The following is a 23,747-nucleotide window of genomic DNA, read 5'->3' as shown; positions in this document are numbered from 1 at the left end:
AGTTCTTATTATTATGACACCATTTATAATCTTAACACCTATCAAAGGTCACAAATCTATAAGCAAAATACATTAGTCAGGGGGATGGCTCAGCAGATAAAGGTGCCTACTTTGATGGCTGAGAGCCTGAGTTTTATACCCAAGATCTACATGGTGAAAGGAGAGAACCTATGCTGGCAAATTGTCTTCTGACCTCCCATATATGCATTATAGCATGCCTATGCACATACATACAAAATAAATAAGTATAAAATATTTAAAGAGAAAGAACATTACAATACATTGCTTTAGTTTATAGAATGCACTTTTCCTCTAGACCTCTTAGTTTGGAACAAAGTAAGTTTATATGCACATGAATTGAACAACAAGGTATAATAGAGATTAATCAAAAATGGCATTATGAACTCAAAGCCAGCCTCATTTACAGAGTGAGTTTCATGACAGGCTCCAAAGTTATACAGGGAAACCCTGTCTCAAAAAATCAAAAGCAAAATACCAAAACCAAAATACCGTGTAATAAAAATAGAGAAGAAAACTGATAAAGTTTGAATAAGAAATCAAGATATCAACATACAGACAAATGGAATTGCTAATGAAACCTGCTAGAGACATTTTAAAAAATAGTGTAGAAACTTAAAATTATTCTGTCTAAGAGGAAGGAAGCCTCTCTCTCTCTCTCTCTCTCTCTCTCTCTCTCTCTCTCTCTGTGTGTAAGACAGACAGACAGAGACAGATGGAGAGAGGGGAGAGGGAGAGAGAGAGAGAGTCTTCCATCCATCACTGGTTTACCCAGGATGATAGAAGCACCAGTTCCCTAACAATTTTGACCTGCTGCCCATACAAAAAGTAGCAAATATGGTGGCACAAAGATGAAGATCCTAGAGAGCTAGCAGCTGTGTACTTGGGCACAGAAGAGCAAAGCTGATGCACTAAAATGGTAACATACTCATTTGTTAATGGCAAAATGGTACATTACTTATTTATTTTATTTATCATTACATTACAGTAAATGTCTAATATACATGAAAAAGATAGATTTAAATAATTGTCATATAATTTTCCAAAATTTTAATATTAGTCTTCAGCTTCCAGTAAATTCAGAACAGTTACTCAATATAACTTTGCTGTGGAAGTTAACTGTCTTCTATAGACTACAGTGTTGACTGTCTAATGTTGTTAATTTATTCCATTTTTCTGTATTCTTTCTCCTTGGAAGATGTATATTGTGCTGAGTGGCTATTTATCATCTTCATCGTTATTATTGTTTCAGCTCACCATTTACACCATCATGAGATGCCTCAGTTGAAGTCAGCATTGCAGCATGGTGGTGCCAGGAAGGGACACTTCAGGGTAAGGGAGAAGATTCCAGACATATACAAGATTTCAGCCTGAAAGCATATAAAAAATCCTTTGGAATCATTGGATCTACTGACTTTGTTTATATGTGTATGTAAATTGGAAGCAATTTTTATTTAATAGAAAGAAATCAGAAACATTCATTATTACACATTCATGATATTTGGATTCAAAGACAAATAAACCAATTTATTTGTTAGCCATTGTAACCTAAGTTCAACATGAAAAAATTATATTAATAGATGCTCTCGTTCTTTAATTATTTTCAAATTATGTCATATTTGGGAATAAGAAATTTTAGAACAGGATTTCTTTTTTACAATTAGATTGCTCTGTGATAGATAAGTTATATTAAATCATGCAAACATAAATGCATAAATATTAAATAATAAAATACATATGATTATTCTTCCATTTTATTTCAAAAGAGTATTGTTTAGAATTTCTAGCCCCATAATCCATATCCATATTGTTTCTTATTTTCCTATTTACACACACACCCATACACACACACACACACACACACACACACACATACACACACATATGTATATGTATATATTTTTAACATATGCTTAAAACTTGTTCACCCATTCCATATTGTTTCCTGCCTGCTTACCTACTTATTCACCTATCTGACATGTGCTTAAAATTAATGACTAAAATTTCAACTTCATGAAGTAAAGAAAAAGCTAATTGTGCCTGGTAGTGCACACCTGTAATCTTAGAACTTGGGGACTGGGGCAGGAAAATCTAGAGTTCTTAGACTACATGGACCATCATCCAGACTCTGAGCAACAGCAGGGTTAGGGAAATAGATTTCTTGGTCGAATGCTTGCCTTGCATACATGTATTTTTGAGTTGGATTCTAACACCATATGAATCTATACATGGTGGCACATGCTTGTAGAATCCTATTACTCTGAAACTAAAAACAAAATGATCAGAAATTAAGTCCAAATTTAAAATATTACTAGCTTCCAACAATATACAGGAGCAGCTAAGCAGTATATAACAAATCAGTCAAGTCAAGTTTCCTTTTCTCTCTTAGCTGCATAGATAGAAAAGCTCAGATCACTTTATTAAGGGAAGAGGTAGGGTAGGACATTGTCTTGTTTGAACAACAGAGCAAGCAGCACAGAAGGAGAAATTTCATTCTATTTAAGTTCAGTTTAAATTCAAAAATGATCATTTAATATGTGTTGTGATTCCTAATGGTGTGAATGTTTTATAATGATAATTGCTGTTGATGAGGAGAAACCATCACTGCTGCATTGGTTTTTGTGATCTTGCAGAACAAAAGTTCATGCAGGTTCACAGCTACAGTCAGCAAGTTACCATGGTTTATTTCCCAGCTAATGCAAGACATAAGTCCACCTTCTAGAATGGAGAATGTGTGGAAAAGAGCAGCAGCAGCAAGGGGCCTATATCTAATTTCTGGAATTGTGAGTCCTGTTCTCCTACTGCTCTTCTCTTGCACACCCCTGGGGAAGCCTGGGGTGGCCCTATCACAAATATTAGATTTAAGAATATGAAATTACTTTTGGAAGTTTACCATCATTTAACATATTAAATTCATATATTAAATAAAACACCATCCAAACCCTCATATAAATGATTTGTAGAAATCAAAAAGTTGATTCTCCTCATTTTAGAAAGATAATAAAATGATTTTGTATTAAATTAATTTTTAATAGTAAGACTATATTATAAGATTTGTACTAACTTCTAAAGTGCTATAAACCACCACGATAAAGACAGTGTGCTCTTTGAAAAAAAATACAGATGTAGAGAACAATGAACCAGTCTTAGAGGACAGAAATAGACCCAAATATATTTTAGGTATTATTTAATGATAACAAAAATGGTAGCACAGTAGTTGATTTATAGGAGCATAGCCTTTCAACAAATGTAAAAGTTATTCACAAAGAAAATCCTGAAGAGTTTATTTCCCAGTACCATGCAAAATATTAATATGAATCATACAACCATTAAATATAAAATTTCTATGTTAAAAATTTCACCATCCTAAGTGAAAAGATGTGATATACAAGAAGAAAGGTAAAAACTAAATAACTAAGGGTTTAGATATGAATTGTGAGGGTAGAATATTTGAAATACTAGAATAATATTACAAATAACATTGACCCAATAATAACAAAATGATGAACTAGACTCCATCAAAATTTATAAGATCTGTCCATAATAGGAGATATCTTCAGGGGTAAGGAGCAGATTAGAGGCTGCTGCCGAGAACAGGAGGGTATAGAAGGAGGAATGAGCTTTTAATGACTTGGGAATTTGTTTTGCAGTGAGGAAAATGTTCTTGCACTTTATTGTAGCAATAGCTGAACAATGCTGAATTGTGTGTTTCCAGATGGCATATTTCAGATGATATGAATATTCATTAAACTTCTTTGGTTTTCAAAAGATACCACTAAGGAATGAAAGTCAGATTTATAATATATCCATTACTTGTAAACAAGGTTTATATCCAGAATAAAACACCATTTATAAATCTAAAAACTTAAATGTGAGACAAAACACAAGAAATTAGATTTGAATGATCATTTTATAAAGAAACAAAAAGAAATGAATGTGCTTGTAAAATTTATGTTTGGCATCTTCAGTCACCTCCTGACATGTTATTCCATTTCATAACCATTACAGTGAATAATGACAATATACACCTTGGCAATACAAATTATTGCATCCATACCATTAGAAGCAAAAACAAGACAGTTACACAGACAGATCTACAGAATAAGACTGTTTATTCTCACCAGCAATGGAGGAGTGTTTCCCTTGAAACTTTTACAGCCACTTTGGAAATACGTATAGTGGTTCCTCAGGAAAATGGGAATCAGGCTACCTCAAGAACCAGCAATTCCACTCTTAGACATATATCCAAAGGAAGCACATTCTTACAAGGTCATCTGTTCAACTATGTTCATAGCAGCTTTATTTGCAATAGCTAGAACCTGGAAGCAGCTTAAATGCCCTTCAACCGAAGAATGAGTAAAGAAAATGTGATATATTTAGACAATGGAGCACTACTCAGCAGATAAAACAAAACAAAACAAAACAAAAACAAAACAAAAAAAAAAAACAATGACATCTTGAAGTTCATAGGTAATTATATGGAACTAGAAGAAACCATCATGAGTAAGGTAACCCAAGCAAAGAAAGACAAGCATGGTATGTGCTCACTGATAAGTGAATACAAGACATAGAGCAACGGATAAGCAGCCTATAATCCACAAGCCCAGAGAGACTAGGAAATAAGGAGGCCCCTAAGAGAAACATACATGGATTCCCTGAGAAGGGGAAAATTCTCCTGAGTAAATTGGGAGCATGTGAGGAGGAGAGAGGGAGATAGCAGAGAGAGGAGGGGAGAAGGGGAGGAAAAAACATAAGGAATCAGAAAGTTTGAGTTGGAGGAAGAACAAATGAGAGCAAGGAAAGAGATACCTTGATAGAGGGAGCCATTATGGACTTAATGAGAAACCTGGCACCAGGGAAATCACCAAAGATCCATAAGATGACTCCAACTAAGAGCCTAAGCAATAATGGAGAGGCTACCTTAATAAATAAATGCCCTTCCCCTACAATGAGGTTGATGACTACCCTAAATACCATCCTAGATCATTCACCCAATAGCTGATGGAAGCAGAAACAGAGACTCACAGCTAAGCACTGAGCTGACCTCCTGGAATCCACTTGCAGATATGGAGGAGTGATGAGCAAAAGGGTCAAGACCATTCTGGGGGAACCCACAGAGACCTGAACAAGTAGGAGCCCATGTACCTCAGTCTGACATCTGGAGAACCTGCTTAGGACCAAACCAGAATATCAGTTTGGGGGCTTGGTCATCTATTGAGTCTCTGGCAGTGGAACTAGTATTTATCCCTGATACATAAATGGGCATTTCAAGTTCATTCTCTATGGAGGGATATTCTCTCAGCCTTGATACAGGGAGGAGAACCCCCATCCTGCCGGTCCTACCCCAAATGATATGACAGACTGTGATGATTCCCCAGGGGAGGCCTCACAGTCTCTGAGGAGTGGATGGGGTGGAGAGAAGGACAGGGGATGTGTGTGTAAGGACTGGAGGGAGAAGGAACTGGGATTGGTATGTAATATAAGATTGTTTTTTATTTAAATAAAAATTAATAAAAAATAAAATGTCCTGAATTTGCTCCATTATGCTGATATTTTAGGGCCTCCTCTGTAATGTAAAAATGGATCCGATTTTCAAGGAAAAGGCTCAAAAAGGTATTCATAAGCATATTAGGTGGAGAACCATTAACAGTTTTAAGATTTAACTGAAAAGCATTAGTGATATAGTATATAACCTGTGACTCATGAATTAAATACTGTTCCCGAGTTTCTTATGTTTAATGCTTCCCATATGAGTTGAGTCAATCTCATAAGAAATGTTCAAAAGCCATTCCTGACTTTTATCATTTGGGGCAAGCACAACTTTTCTCTTCTTTATGTTCCAGAAATTGGGAGTCTAGTTTATTGGATGGTAATCAGCCCCTGAATAGCAGAAATGTAGCTATAAACTTGTTGAGCATGAGAGAATTATTAACTAGTCATTACTTCGTCCATTGCTGCTGTGGAGCCAGAGAATAACTACATATTCATCAATGCTGTCATACAATTCATAATCTCTTTGGTCCTTTATTTATTTCTTTTATTTATTAATTTTTCAACAAATGTTTAGCAGATACCACATTTACCATTGTTCTAGATATAAAATAAAAGCCTTTATTCTAAGCCTTACTCTAAGCCTTTATTCTTTTTTTTAATGGATGAAATGAATAGACTCTTTGGTACATCTTGATATGTAGTAACTGTGAAGTGTTGCTATGAGCAAAGATTTTCTTGAAATTCCTCACAGTAACATGCAGTTTACAAAACACCAGTACTTGAAGTAAAAATAAAAGGCCTGAGTGGTATGGGGAATAGCACCTTTACACAGACCCTCAAATGAGGAGATAATGTTGTCGCAAAGGTGAGAGCCATATTATGTTATTACTGGCCCATGGGTACCATTAAATGTTGCTTTCAAATGTTTGTGCAGAACCCAGTATCTGCAACACGCTTTGTTCTCAGATTTGTAGTATTGTACTAACAAGGCTTCTTAGCAATTAATTACACCCCTGCTTTACAAGTGTAAGTGTTTTGATTTGTGAACTTTCTGGAGAACTTTGGGGAAATATAAATTGTCCTCCAACAACTACCCAGTTTACTGTCCTGCACTATGTAAATTTGATATGAAATGATCCAGTACGAACCTAGAGCCCTATGAGGTCATGGAATCCCTTGATTTGGGACCAGGTGTACATAGATGTTCAATTATTAAATAATTAGTTTGGAAACAATAACTAGTGTAGTTTAATCCTCTTGCTGATTTCCTAATGTTTATTAATTTAGGCACCTGTGTCTTCCTGTAACACTTTTCTGCAGAATGCTTACCAGATATGCATGGCATGTAAATTTACAACGAATATAATTACCTCTTCCCATCTCACTCCAGGTGCCTAAGTGAGCAGAAATGAATTATGACTTTAATTGTCAGAAAGGTTTCAATATTCTGAATCTAATTATTTCAAAATTGTTTAAGTTTCTAGCTAAGCAATAATATGTTTGTGTTAATTAAAACACCAAAATATGATTTTTTTAGGATAACCAAATGTTCCATTAAAGAGGATTCAGACAAATAATTATGGAGTGGGAAGAACTTGTTGTCTTGGCATACCTAATTTGTTCTCAAACTATTTCAAGGATGACTGGAGGATTTTGTTTTGCCTTGAGCAAAGTCCTTTATTTGATTCTTTGACCTTCCTCATTTTCCCTGAGAGTGAAACAGTATTCAGCTTTGAAGGAGGACCATCCTATGAACAATTAAAATCAAAGTTCAAAGTTGAATCCATTATCTTCTTTTAAAACCACCTCAATAAATAATGTCAGCCCCACAAAATAGCTAAGGATGTGGAAATCTAGATTTTTCTGTTTTCTTTGACCCTTACATCCATAGGTTACCAGCCCATCCCACCCTGGCCCTGCCCCATCTACAGTCAGGCACATTAATGAATTCCTAGCTGACCTCTTTCTACTTGTCAGTCTGTCTCAGCAGTGTTTTAATTCTGAGAAGTAGTCTCCATCATCAGGACTTTCAGATCATTTTCTGAATATAAGAACTGCTTTTACCAAAGTACGTTTTATAATAAGAATAGAGGGGGAAACATGCTCTCAATATAAGTTAACAGTGGCTTGAGAAGAGAAAAATGGTGATTTGGAAAACTCATGAGAACAAATATTGTCATGAGAAAACTGTGTTTCAGATTCATTTCTTCATGAAATTTGGCTTGGCAGAAAATTATTCAACCAGTAATTTCATATGTAAAATGCATAACGTTAATGGACACAAGCCAAAATAGTAGACAAGGCAAATTTTTTTCAGCTATGAAATACTCATGTGTCCCCTCAAATCCTTGATTTTCACATTCATACAGTAGTAGAAAGCACAGTTTTGCTGAATACCATTATGAGCAGACAGTTCTGCCTCTCACCATTACTGGACAATTTTTCCTTAGATCTTAAAGTTAGTCTGTGGGTTTACCTTGAAGGTGTTAAATTTATAAAACACTTAAATTTATTTATAAAACACTTAAATTAACTTGCCAAGTTGATTTAGGTAAGAATGACTGAATTTTTACCCAAACAGAAATAAATACATAAAACAATCTTTTAAAAAAGACTCTGTTACTTTTATGGCAGGGGATCATGGCTACTCCATTATGTAGTATAATGTACTTCTTTCCAAATGGTGCATGCTAAAATGATAGGAAGTAAACAGCAGGATTGAAATAAGAATGAGGTTGCCTGCACACATCATTTCCCAGAATCCAAATTAGAGCATCATTGAAGCATGAAGGTAGCCACACATATTTGCAACCACTGTAATCAGTATAATTGGCCTGCCATTTCCTTTGCATACCCTCCTTCAGTTAGGATATCATGAGTGTTTTTTCTATTGGAATGATACTTGTGAATGCCCACTTATTCTCTGCATGCTATTAAATTGTGCTCTTATATACTAGTACTGTGTCACATGACACTGTTCCTAGAGTAGATTTAATTGATAACTGATTCCCAGGTTCTATCAGAATGAACATTCTGTATATGACTATAGACACTGTTCTTTCTATTATCTTTCGTGGATCCTTCTTACACATAACTATCTTATGAACTCTTCTTGATTGGTAATAACTAGTGGGGCAAACTATAGAGGCATAACAAGAGATCATATGCAATGGCTTCCATGATTTGACATATGAAAAAGCAAAGGTATTTAGAAATCCCTAGAGTTAATTAGGGTTTTTCAATTTAACAAAAAATGCCATATAATATATGTTGCTCATATTCTTTCTTTCCCCCAAATCCTCCCAGGTCCTCCTTATCCTTTACACTGAACTTCACATTCTCTCTGTTTATCTATCATTATCCCTTTCTCAAAAGGAAAAAAAAATCAAAACACTCAAACTTTAACAAAGGAAACAAAAAAGACAAATAAATAGACAGACAGACAGACAGATAGATACATAGATAGATAGATAAATTCACACAATAACATGGAGTCTGCACTGTTTTGGCCAACTATTCCTGAGCAGGGGTCCTGCCCTGCCCTGGAGTGTGTTTGATACACCCAATGACACTCCTTTGAATAAAACCAATTTTCCTCTTCCCAGCATGTATCAACTGCAATTAGAAGTGGGACTTTGTGTCTACATCTACTTTCCAGTGCTGGGACTTTGACTTATTTGAAGCAAGGCTATCTTGTGCATGCATTCACAGACTCTATGAGCCCATGTGTGTATCAATCAGCCCTGTTGTGTCTAGAAGACACTATTTCCTTGCAATCATCCACCTCCTCTTCTGCATAGATTCCTGATCTTGAGTGTGAGGGGTTCAGTGAAGACATCCCATTCATGGCTGAGTACTCTAAAGTCTCTCACACTATCCAGCTGTAAATTCCTTTCTTAATTAGTATCTAATGCAATAAAAAGCTTCCCTAATAATGGATGAATGATGTTTTCCTTTGTGGTCATGGTAGAATTTCACTAGGAATCTTTTTTTGTTTGTTTCTTTTTAAAAAATTAATAATAGCATGTTTCCCTTAGGCCCATGGCCTATCTAGTGTCAGGTCCTCGGACACTTTTACAGTATGGGTTTCAGCTAAAGTAATGGGCCTAAAATCAAAGTCAGTGCTTACACCAATAAAATTTGTTCAACTATTGCACCAGTATATGCTTCAGGTAGGTTTTGTTGGTTATAGGATTTGTGACTGGGTATATTAAACTTATCTCCTAATAGTCGTTCTTCCAAAGGAAGCAATATAGTTACAATGGATTCATTGACTTTGTTTTCCAAACAGTTGATATTGTAGATTTGTAAGCATTATATTTACATAGTTTCTTTTAAACCTGACAATAATAAATAGACTTTCTATGAAACTTCATCTGTGAGGTTGTTCTGTCACTTTGTCAATGGTGCTAAGATGCTTTAGGATGACATTATGTCAAGATCTTTTGAAGAAAAAAATGCACATATTTCTTGTCAAATATGATTATACTGAAACATCCTCATTTCTATATATTTAATAATGGTATAAATTTATTTAAAAAATCACCATATGTATATTTAAAATTTGTAGATCCATCCAGGTAGATGAATGGATAAGGTAGACATTAGCTAAAATAATTCAATCCTTCCTTTACTGAACTTCATTTTAATCTCATATCATTGGAGTATGATCACAATAATTTATAAATTTCGAAGCTGGGAAAAAATTTGGAAGCTGGGAATTGTTGGAACATGCCTTTAGTACCAGCCTTTGGGAGGCAGAGGCAGGCAGATTTCTGTGAATTCGAGGCCAGCCTGATCTAAAAAGCAAGTTCCAGGACAGGTTCCAAAGCAATACAGAGAAACCCTGTACATGAATTTATAAATTTGGAACTATTTATGTATGCCATATACATTTGGAACTATTTATCATCTGCCGTAAATAGGGTTTTGCATTGTGTATCATTTTATAGTACACTTGTACAAAATTGTGGCTCACTTTAAGACCTCCTATACTTTTCCTTTCAAAATAAGGAGATGTAATTCAGTTCAGAGAATGACCATAATCATTGGTATTCTTTTGTCTTCAGTATCCTGCGTTATTTTTATGACAACAACAGCAAGATTCTTATCAGCACTGAATAAAGTGTTAGCATTTGTAAAGATTCTTGTTCTTCTTAAAATGTACAGAGCAGACTGATGATTATTTAAATTATTTAGCTGCAGGAGCCTCTGCTTATTCCATAAGTTTTAGCTGCAAATGGATATATTGATGCTGAAATAAACATCAAATATAAAGTCAGATCCATCAGAGTAACAGGCATTTCTCCATGGAAACTTTTCAAGTCAGGAGTTACAGAAATGCTACAAATGTCAATTAATAATACTCTACCTGACAAAAATATGTTTTATAATTGAAGAAGATATATAACCTTGTCATGACTAAATCAGGCTAAAAGATTCATAACTACCAAGCCACACATTCAAAGAATACTAGAATGAATACTTCCAACTGATGTGGATAATAAACAAATCTAAGAAGCTACAGGGATAAAAAATAAACACTATTAGGTCAGTGGTTAAGCAAAGGAGGAATAAAAAGCTCAATCACCACAAAATTGATAAGAGTTGATAAGAGTCAACATCTATCTTTCAATGACAACCCAGTGTTTTGTTATCAGAAACAAGTGCCCAATAAACAGATCTGCACATTTGTTGTTTAGGGTTTTTTTTTTTTCATTGTATTGTTAGTCTAGGTTGCTATTAATGGTGTTACTGGGGAAAGTGGGAAATATGTTGTGACTTTACTGGCTTCTCCTCTATTTGCCTTCCTTGGATTTGTTCCATGTTACGTTCTCTCTAGCCATCTCTGTATGTTCTCATATTTTCACAGCAGCCAACAGAATGATTGTCAAGCCCCTGTCCCAGTTCTGTATGTGCGAAACCTTTCTCTCAGTGTTGTAAAGGAGACAGTACTTCCTTTTGCTTTGTAATTCTATTCATTATATTATGAGAATGTTGAGCATTTTTAAAAGACTAAGAGCATTTGCAAGTCTATTCTTGAGATGTGCCTCACATATCTCTGGACCATCTCCTCACAGTCTTCTGACAACTTTCTTCTCATTTGATAGAGACTCATCATATATTATCCATATAAATTGTGCACAAAAGACTGTTGTTCCAAATTGATTATTTTTAATATCATCTTGCGCATAAACAAATTGTCAGACACAGTATAGATCTTAAAGTTGTAAGTCTGGTCAAGTCCTGAGATACAATCATATTTTTAGAGTATTTGGAAAGAAAATTATGTTAGTTGCCAGCAGGATTTTAATCAGCAAAACGAACCCTAGAGAAAGCTGCAAAGCAAATAATATGTATTCCTCAACAAAGGTGGTACAAGGAAAAATGTACACAAACTGGTGACCTTACTTTGAAAGACAATAGGTATATCAGTCATTTACACTGTAGAGTTGATTTGGATTGCAATTCAAATGAATGTTCTAACAAGCAAATTAAGTATTTAGAAAATTCATGGGAAATCACAAACACTGGGCATCAAGTAAGAAAAGATGGAGGACTGTACTGGAGTATTGGCCGTGGGTATGAGAGAATGATAATTATTTAATTAGAGATTCATAAACAAGGATAGTCTTAAACATTCATGTAATTTATAACATTTAAAGAGCCACTAATATACATGGCTTTCAGGTAGCATGGGGAAATACAAACAGAAGTGTCCTAAAACACTCCAATGAAAACAGTATGTTGGTTAAAATTTCTAAGCAAAAGAGCAAGGCAAGATCATACCATCACTGTTTTCCTAAACAGATATGTTGTCAAACTGAATTCTAAATATTTATATTTATACTTCCAAAATAATGGCATTCTTTTCCCTGGAAAGAGAAACACCCTTTTGCAAATGGAGAAATTTAAAGTAGAGACGATGGCCCATCAAGACTCTGAGAATGACTGCTAAGCATTCAGTTCTAAATGGGACATTTTTATCAACATCTCTAAAGGCAAAAGAATACCAAAAAGAGGAAATAGAAATAATTTAAAAAACAGATGATGAGGAGTGTCATGAACACTGCCACTCAGATAAGACATAGCTATAACAATAAGAAACACACAGTACAAATGGGTAATTGCATAAAATGTGACCCTTCAATATTCCATCAGGAATGGAAGAAGCCTGTGAGGGCCAAACTTTTCCTGAGGAGCTGTTGTTTGTTGACAGTTACTAGAGCAAAGGTGCACGTTTCTTCAATGGTATGTTCTGGGTGGTTCTAATTGGGAAGAAGGGTTTGAAGGGAAAGGAAGGGTGGTAATAAAATGTCACAGCATATGATATATAATCACAACACATTTTATATATGTATGAAACTGTCAAAAATGAAGAAAGATTGAAAAATATTAAGCAACATGTCTTAGAGATTTGATTGCTGTGATTAAACACCATGATCAAGGGGAAGTTAGGTAGAAAAGGATTTATTTCATCCTTCATTTTCAGATAGCAGTCTATTACTTTGGAAAGTTAGAAGTGAAAGGAACTCAAAGTGTGACAGGACCTGGATTCATTCAGGAACTGAAACAGAAGGCATGGAGGAACTCTGCTTATTGGCTTACTGCTCATGGCTTCTTCAACCTGCTTTCACATATCACCCAGGACCACCTGTTCATGGTTGATAGTAATACCGTAATAGGCTGGGCCAGCCTGCATTAATCACTAATTAAGAAAATGCTTCACAACCTTGACAGCTAATAGGCCTATCTTTAGCAGAAATTTTTTCAAGTATGGTACCCTTTTCTCAGATAACACTAGCTTATGCCAAGTTGACACAACACAGCACAATATAACACAACAAATCAAAACCAAAACCAAACACAATCAGGACACAATCTTTCTTGATTATTTTTAAAAACTTTATCTCTGTATTCTAATTTAGTAGCATCTTTAATGCAGTAGAAAAAAAGTATACTGAGAATGAATCATAATCTTGAAGAATCAAGACTGATGAAGAAGGAAGAAAGGGAAGAGAGAAAAGGAAAAGGAAAGAGAGGAAGACAACAAAGAAGAAGGGATGAAGGTGGAGAAAAGTATTCTCTAGAGATGGAAGCTGACTCAAGGAACAGGGTGTGACTAAGGGTAATTCACATTCCATCCAGCTGTTCTTGTATCAGAAGGGTTTTCAGATTACAATGCTTGTGTGTGTGTGTGTGTGTGTGTGTGTGTAAGAGAGAGAGAGAAAGTGTGAAAGTGTATATTTCTCAGTATACAATCTAATTACCAAGCAAAGGATAATACGAATTTTGAGTGGTCTAGATTTGAATAGACAATATGCATTAAGTGACATCAAATATAAATTTACACTCATAAACTTCACATGGAGTAATTTAAGTGCCAAACTCATGTATAATTCAGAGAAAAGTAAAAGGGAAAAAGTCTACGTTTCTCAGCTTTCTCAAGCCAGGCTTTTTGTGACAGATATTTTTACACTGACAATGTGTGGATGAATCCTGAGTTGCTACTGAGGCTCCATGGAGAATGCCCTGGACTTAAAGTAAAGAAGTGTAGAGTTTAAGAGTTTCATACTTGTCATAAATATCCAAAATGTTGCTTACTGAGTTCTAATTTTCACTTTTCTCATTTGCAAATGAAAATCCTAAAACCTACCCCAATGGGTTGTTTGGAAAAGGAATGTCATAATTTGAGCCAGCATTGTCAGTATAGTGAAATGGGTGTACTGGCAGCATAAAAGCAACAACTGTTATTATTGTGGTTGTTATTGTTATTACTATTATTATTACTTTACATGGTACATGTACCCATTCTATCATTATTAAATATTTACTTAACATTATTGTTAAAGAGATATGTTGAATTTCCAGTAACTTAGATGTGAGATAATAAAGTATTATGCACAAAAGGGAAAACTATTGTTACTTAATTAACAATACTGATTCTCCTCTTATTCCCCAGCTGTCTTCATCTGCTTTGGAAACACTTATAGCAATAAAGGTGAGCTATCATTTCCATGAAAACCTTAGTAAGGAGTCACATCTACACAGAATAGCAATCCTACTTCTTATTGATTATTAGAAATTATCATTATTATTTATTCACTCTCATTTACCTTCATTTTTCAGTTTAAACAAATTGAAGCTAGAAAGATTAATTAATATAACTTAGACAGGTGCTTAAAATCCAGATCTTGAATTTGCAGGCAAGTGGATGGCACTTGAAGAAACCATCCTGAATAAGGTAACCCAGTCACAAAAAGAGGAACACAGTACGTAATCACTCATATATGGATTTTAGACCTAGAGCAAAGGATCACCAGCCTATAATTCAAATCACCAGAGGAACTAGGATACAAGGTGTATTCTAAGAGATTCATATAAAGTCCCTCACAGAACAGGGAAGGGACAAGTCCCCCCAGAGCTCAGGTGAAGTGGGGGGGGGACAGCGAATGGAGAGAGAAGTAGGAGAAAATGAGGGGGAAGAAAGGAAAACATGTGTGACCAGGAAGATTGAGCTTAGTTAGGAATAGAAGATAGGAAAGAGAGAGAGAGAGAGACAGAGAGAACATAAAAGAGGGAGCCAATATTGGAATATTGGTTTGAAGATAAAATTGAACACATAGAAAGGTCTAGAGAACTACAAGACTGCTCCAAACTAACAATTTGAGCTTCTGTGGAAAGCTCATAAATGCCCTTCCCAGAGAGTGAGAATCAACAACTAACTTCTCCATGGAGCCCTCAATTAATGCCTGTTGAAAACAGGATCAAACACCCATTCATAAACACTGAGTCGAACTAGAACCCAGATGCAGATGGGAGAGGACAAGACCATCAGGCAGAAACACATAGAGACAGCTTACCTGAAGAAGGAGGAGCTAACAGCCACTAGAGTGATAGCTGGGAAGCCAGCATGGGACTGACTCAGGCCCCCCTGAATATGGGTCTCAGCCAGAAGGACTGAGCAGTCTAAGAGACCTCAGACAGTGGAGCCAGGATATATCCCTGGTGCACAAAGGGACTTTGCGAACATATCCCCCATGGAGGGATAACTGCCTTAGCCTAGAGACACGAGAGAAGCCCAAGTCCCTACTTCACATGATCTGTCAGATCTACATGACACCAACTGGATGGCATTCCCTACATATGGAATTGGGGTGGGGGGATGGGAGGGGAGGGTTGTTAGAGTGCATGTGAGAGGGCAGAGAGGGTAAAGGGGAGGGAAGGAGGGAGGGAGGGAAGGAGAGGGTATTGGGATCAAAATGTAAAATAATAAATTAAATTAAGAAAAATGCCTTGACTCCAAAATTTAAGTTGAAGGACAAGTTACTGGGGAAAAGGATTTCTATTTTTGTTTCCACAGAAAATGAAAAGATGTGGATTCCTTCCAGACTAATGTGGTTTGATCACGCCAGACCGCCTGAAACAGAGTACAAGGTGATCCTACATTCAAAACAGCTGGAAAAAGCAGCCCTACAGACTACAGCCAGGATTTCTGAATCTTCTTCGAATCCCCCATGACAGCACCCCTTACCAGCAGGAAGTAGTTTGGAAAGAACGATGCCCAAATTCCAAAATATTGTGTATAAATGTTTGTTTTCATTTAATTGGACTTTGTTATATAAAATAAAATAATAAAATTAAATAAATAAATACATAAATTATTAAAATCCAGATTTCCTTTTCTCAACAAAGCTGCTTCATCAGGAATATAGCAATACTTTTATGTGTGTTTTCTAAAACTGAACTAGTAGGAACTCAAAAAAAATTGTCATGGTAAGGGTTATTTGTTTTTATTTACTAGAACTTTTCCTGGGAAACATACCCTTCACCCTATCTATGATGTTGCATATAATTACTTCCATAATTGTGTGAGATATAATTAGTTCTGGTTCAATTTTCTATTGGTGTGATAAAATATCATGACCCAAAGCAACTTGGAAATGAAAGCATTTATTTTGGCTTATGGTTCCAGAAGGAAAAGAGCCCATTGTGGTAGAGTAGAATGGTAACCGTAGAGGCATGGTAGCAGGAGCAAGGAGCTGAGAACTCACATCTCAATTTCACAAAGAGAGCAGAGAACAAACTGTAAGTGGATGAGGCTATGGACTCATAGGGCCCACTCACCTAGTGATGTACTTCTTCAAGGCAGTCCTCACCTCTTAAAAGTTTCATAACATAAACATTGTCATCAACTGAGAACCATGTTGTAAAATGCTGGTGCTTTTGATGGACATTTCACATCCAACCACAACACCAATATTGGTAATAATATTGATAAATAAAAAATAGATTTTAAGTTTTCCATTTCTTTTCCAAGCAACAGAGCTTGGATTTAGAGCTATACCAAATTCATTTTTTCATAGTAGCCCTTTGTTTTCTTTGCATAATCTGATTTCTCCAGAGTGTTTAGCCAAATATGTGGGAAAAATTAAAGACACATAGGTGATTTTGAATCTGGTTTGGAGATGACAAAAATGTTGTTGATAATAAGGAACCTGAGATGTAGTCCAACCTGTGAAAACTGTAGTATATTAGGGAGCTAGACACTGCCAGGGTGTGGAACAAAGGCAAATGCCGGGGTTTCCTTCTACAGTTTGGTAGAGGGGGGTGGGAATGGAATAGTGTTAGACTTCTTAGCCTTGCACACTGAAGAATAGGGACAAAGGTGGCTAAACACACCCTATTTATTGACAGGTTGTGATGAATCAGAAGTGACCATCTATTGACACTGGCTAAAATTTGCAATAAAACTTGAATTTGAAATTAGTGGTTTCTGAATAATTTTCTCTTAGAATGTCATTATCCCTTTCTCAGTTGTGTGTGCATACAGATATGCTTTTTCATAGCTATAAATCTAAGTTAAATCAATGGAAGATTTTAGATAAATGTAGAAAACAGACCAGATCTGCAGGACTTGCAGCAATTGGTCCTGGAACTCAGGAGGCTGCCATTTGCACCTCAGACCCTAAGTCTTCCTTTAGTTCATTTGTATTCCCAGTAAACCTTTGTTCTTGCCTCATGCATAGATGTAATTGTTTGGTAATTTCACCATTGAGTCACTTTGCATACCAATAACTAAGGCACCAAATTGTCCCCAAAGTCATTTTCAAAGTCAGAACATAAGGTCAAATAAGGCAACTTTACAGAATAGAACAATTGAAAATATTTATGGTTTATTATGTCCTTTGAGGGTTATAAATATGCCTGAGAAAGATTATGTTGTCAAATTAAGTAGCAAAACACCCTACTGCAGAACACATGGTGACAGTAAAACATGGAATATGGCTCCAAAAGTATAGAGGATAAAGTCAGAAAATAGAATTTTTCTGGTCCTCTTTCCAAAGACCAGAATATTAAACACAATCAAAAACAATTTGGTTTTATTGCCGTATTGATTATTGAGTTTAAAACAGTAAAACTGACATTTTATTCCATGAAGTATGATTTTAATGTCACATAACACTATTTCTTTAGATAAATTATTCTTTGGATTATGGAAGTATTTTAAACAACAAGAAAATTTATACTCAACATTTTGCAAAAGAAAAGAAATAAAAGCTTTAAATTGTTTGACAGAATAAAAAAGGAGTATTACATGGGATACAAAAAGCTTCACACTATATCTGCCTCAGTGGCTATAACTAGATAGTCCTGGAAATGAATCTTTTCAATTAAATTAAATCTCATGCTCTGAATTGCTGAGGGCAAATTTAAGAGGATTTTCTCTTCCACTCTCCAGGGTCATGAGTAGGGGCCTCTTATGCAGGCCTGGTTCTTCCGCATTCATCATTTCAAAGAGACACATACCACCTCCAACATGCTTAAAGGCAGTTGCAAGCAAGTGTCATTTTGAGTTAAATGCATTATTAAACTGTTGGGAATTTCACATCATGGGTCATTTATCTCAGCTAAATTGGGTCAAAAGCTTCTACAATTGCCTGGATAAATAAAAGTGAAGAGAAAATTTCTCTTGTGGGAAGTAATGCTTTGACAAGTGCTGTAAGTGTTGTTCATTTATCTATCATCTATCATCTACCTGTCATCTATCTATCTATCTATCTATCTATCTATCTATCTATCTATCTGCTATCTATCATCTTCTAAGTAGTCACTGGAAAGGGAGGTTTTTGTGTGTGTGTGTGTGTGTGTGTGTGTGTGTGGTATGGATGTAGTTATTATAGGAGAAGGAATCTGAAGGAATCTAACATTATACAAAAATAGTCCTCTCTGCAAGACCATGCGGCAGAAACACATAGAGACAGCTTATCTGAACAAGGAGGAGCTAACAGCCACTAGACTGATAGCTGGGAAGCCAGCATGGGACTGACTCAGGCCCCCCTGAATATGGGTCTCAGCCAGAAGGACTGAGCAGTCTAAGAGACCTCAGACAGTGGAGCCAGGATGTATCCCTGGTGCAGAAAAGGACTGTGCAAACATATCCCCCATGGAGGGATAACTGCCTTAGCCTAGAGACACGAGAGAAGCCCTAGTCCCTACTTCACATGACCTGTCAGATCTACATGACCCCAACTGGATGGCATTCCCCTACATATGGAATTGGGATGGGGGATGGGAGGGGAGGGTGGTTAGAGTGAGAGGGAGGGAAGGAAGGAGGGAGGGATTGAGGGAAGGAGGGAGGAAGGGAAGGAGAGGGAATAATAAATTAAATTAAGAAAAATGCCTTGACTCCAAAATTTAAGTTGAAGGACAAGTTACTGGGGAAAAGGATTTCTATTTTTGTTTCCACAGAAAATGAAAAGATGTGGATTCCTTCCAGACTAATGTGGTTTGATCATGCCAGACCGCCTGAAACAGAGTACAAGGTGATCCTACATTCAAAACAGCTGGAAAAAGCAGCCCTACAGACTACAGCCAGGATTTCTGAATCTTCTTCGAATCCCCCATGACAGTGCCCCTTACCAGCAGGATAGTTTGGAAAGAATGATACACAAATTCCCAAATATTGTGAATAAATGTTTGTTTTCATTTAATTGGACTTTGTTATATAAAATTAAATAAAATAATAATAAAAAATAGTCCTCTCTGATAAGTGTATTTATTTATTTACTACTACACTAATGCCTTTGATTTAGATGGTGAAGTCATAGATATTTAAAATTCACTCCACAAACATTTGTATGGATCTGTGTGCCTTGTACTAAACATGTAGAATGTAAAAATCATGGAATAACATTCACGGATCTAAAGGCCAAGGCATGGAATGATGGAAAGAAATGATTATCTTAGACTTAACTCTTTAAATGAAATGCAGAAATGAATGAAGAAGGAACCAGGTTTTTTTTTTTTTTCTCAGAGCTTAAAGGATTCCGTTGTGTTTAGGAGATCTGAGGAGGAACTCCAATAATGCATTGTGAGGGACCCACACTCATCAGGAGAGAAGAAAGAAAAGGGCCAGTGGGGACTAAGATGATATTTATCTGCTGAATTAAGGCATATTAGTAGTTTAGGTGAGGCACCAGATATGACCCAGTTTGGTTCCAGGCAGACACCCACATGCTTTTTGTTTTTCAGCATCCCCACTATTGGTGCTAACCTCCTTTAAAAGGCAATGAACACGAGGATTCTAAATTATTTAGTACCACTGGGATGTACAACCCTAGAAATGTCATGAAAACATCAACCATGGTAGCTTAAAGAAGCAGAGAAGACTAATGTGTGAATTGTTCTCATCCAACAGACTTCCATACGTTCAATTATTATGTATGAATTTTTAAGTTCCTAGCAAATTTGGATTTAACTCTTGTGTGATTTGACTCTTGTGATTTTTTTTTATCACAATCTATTATTCATCAGCTACATTTCTGATATTCAGGTCAGCACATAAAAACTAAAGAAGAGATATATGGAGTTTTCCTGAGCAATCAAACCTTTTGTTGTTTTCTACAACATGCATTTTTTAAGCATCTGATGCTTTTTTCCCCTTTGTCAAATCCCCAATGATGTATGCCACAGAAAACTGAAATCTTGAATGTGCTTCCCATCTTGAAAAGATTAGAGTGACCAGTTTTTTGACTTTATTGACATGCAGTTCACATGTCAACTACCCATTTGAAATATACATTCCAAAGATCTTTGATGCATTCATAGCTTTGCGTTACCATCATCAAGATCATCAGCAGTTATACTCCACTTTTATCCTACTACTCTCAGACCCTGCCTGGAACAATTTACCATACACTCTTATGTAACAAGTACGGTTTTTCTGCCTCCCGCTTGGTCTTGTCCCGCCGCCACGCCGGCCCCAAATAACACACAGAGACTCTGTATTTGATACAATGCTGTTGGCCTGGTTACTTGTTTCTTATCGGCTAGCTCTGCCTTAATTATTAACCCATTTCTGCTGATCTATGTATTTCTCTTACCGGGGAGCCGGCGGCATACAGCTTTCTCCAGACTCTCCATCTTGGCTCTTCCTTACTACTTCCTATTTCCTCCTAGTCTCCTAGTCCCTCCTATCTTCCTTTCCTATTGGCCAACAGTGCTTTATTATTAACCAGTATGAGAAACATATACAGAATGACATCTCCCATCATCTCCTCTTTTCTGTCTAAATAAAAAGAAGGGTTTTAACCTTAGCATAGCAAAATATATTACATAACAGTTATCAAATAAGAATCACAGTTAACAATATTTAGTCCATTAACATTTATCAAGATTAAAAGAAACTATTCTATCATCTATCCTATATTTGTGAGTCCAAAGTCCTATTTGTAACTTATCTGTAAACCTAACTAAGGAAAACTATAACCATAACTATCTGTCTTCAACTCCTTCAAAGACCACAGAAGGATAATATAAGCTCTAGAAATGACAGAGACAACTCACTGCCTGGTCACCCGAAGTTTTTTATAATCTTCCATCTTCAGCCCATAGACCATAGTGTGTCTAGCTGACTCTTCAGCAAAGCAGGAAACTTTAAACTGTCTTTTTGTATTGGCAGTTTGACAGTCACTTTTTTCTGTGTCCTACATACTGTCTCGCAGACTTTTCCATGAAGCAGGATCTCGTGAATCCATCGTGAATCAGGAGTCACTTTCCTGTGGGTCCTGTATGTCCAATTTATACATCACAAAGTCAAACAGTCCAGACAAGAGCAGTAGCCTTGTCCAAAAGGCTAGCCTTGCATATTGAAAGCAAACTCCACAACGCGTTTCCTCAATGTCCATCTTCCTTTCTGGTGCAGGTGGTATTACCAAGAGCAATTGTGCCTCACTGTCAAGAAAAACCCTAAAACATTTTAAATGCCATATTCTGTAGGTCTTTGAAAGGTTTGAAGAATAACTATTTATCTTAAATACATCTCTGTGTATCTTGAAAACCCTAACTAAACTCTAAGCTTTGACTATCATAGGTAATTATCTATAATCTGTACTACATTATACATTACATTTCTAAATGAGCTATACAAACAAGAGGAGAAATATACATATGACAAAATTGACCTTAAATTGTATCAATAAATAAAAATCCATTCCAAAAGAAACTATGCATATCTATACCATAATTCCATTTTTACCTTTAAAAATAATTGGCTGCGATCATTACCCATTTATAACCAAGTCCATTTAAATGAAAACAAACATTTATAAACAATATTTGGGAATTTGGGCGTCGTTCTTTCCAAACTACTTCCTGTTGATAGGGGGCGCTGTCATGGGGATCCTAAGAAGATGCAGAAATCCTGGCTGTAGTCTGTAAGTCTGCCTTGTTCAAGCTGTTTTGAATGTTGGATCATCGGGAACTCTGTTATTTTGTTTTTAAAACCCTTTTTTAAGCTTTTGTTAAATTTTAAGTGGAAGTTGTTACTAGCCACGTGGGCGCCATCTGTAACAAGTACGGTTTTTCTGCCTCCCGCTTGGTCTTGTCCCGCCGCCACGCCGGCCCCAAATAACACACAGAGACTCTGTATTTGATACAATGCTGTTGGCCTGGTTACTTGTTTCTTATCGGCTAGCTCTGCCTTAATTATTAACCCATTTCTGCTGATCTATGTATTTCTCTTACCGGGGAGCCGGCGGCATACAGCTTTCTCCAGACTCTCCATCTTGGCTCTTCCTTACTACTTCCTATTTCCTCCTAGTCTCCTAGTCCCTCCTATCTTCCTTTCCTATTGGCCAACAGTGCTTTATTATTAACCAGTATGAGAAACATATACAGAATGACATCTCCCATCACTCTTACTCTCTACATATGTTTATTATGGACATTTCATCAAATATAGTAGGTGACTTGCTGTTTTTCCTGGATCCTTTCACTTAGTTTGCTTCTGTTACAACCATGTTGTAGCATGTGCAGTATATCTTTCTGTCTGGTGGTCCGTGCTGTAGGTGTACAACATTTCATACATTCATTCATGTATAGACATTTGGGTAATGTCTACTTTGGGAATATAATTAATGGTTCTCTTGGTGAAATTATTAACAATATTTGTGGGTATATCTTTCCAATTCTCATCTGTATGCACCTATGGATAGAAGAATGATGTGATGTGACAATTCTATGATTAACCTTCTGAGGAGCTGCATGGCTATTTTTCAAAGTGTCTACAGAATTTTTCATTCCCATTGACAGTGTGTAAGATACCCAGCTTCTGTGTATCCTTGTCAGTTGCCATTATCTGTTCTTCTTATCATAACTGCCGCAGAGTGTATGAGGGGGGCATCTGCTTGTGGTCTGGTTTGCATGTTCCTGATGCTTAATGGGATTTAGCTCATTCTCCACCACCATATATTCTCTGCAGTGACATCTTCAATGCCCCTTCACAGTGTAAATTGTGATATTTACAACTTTTGTGTGTGAACATAAAGTGTCCTATTTTCTAGTTTAATATACTTTCCTTACTAGATATGGTTAATAAATATTTTCTCTCATCTATATCAGTTTTCCAATTTTTCTTAACTCCTTCTAATTCAGTTTCTGCTAATAGAAGAATTTGCTTATGCTTCACTTCTCTTAAACTCCTATTATGTGCTCTATTTGAGGATGTTCCTGCCATTCAGAAATGATGTGTTTTCTTCTCTGGTTGAGTGAAGTTGCTGTGTAGGATTAGTTGGTTTAGAATATTGTCTATGTCTTCTGTTACTTTGTTGATCTTTCACATTGCAAATGGGGATAGTTAAATCTCCATTTAATATAGCTGATTTCTGTACATTGTGAGGATCTAATTTGGGTGTTTGTGTAATTTGTTTATAGTCATCATGTTCTCATAGGTT

Source organism: Phodopus roborovskii, unplaced genomic scaffold, assembly GCF_943737965.1.
Source record: "Phodopus roborovskii unplaced genomic scaffold, PHOROB, whole genome shotgun sequence".
NCBI classification, from domain to species: domain Eukaryota; kingdom Metazoa; phylum Chordata; class Mammalia; order Rodentia; family Cricetidae; genus Phodopus; species Phodopus roborovskii.
Note: the sequence above shows the minus strand (reverse complement) of the source record.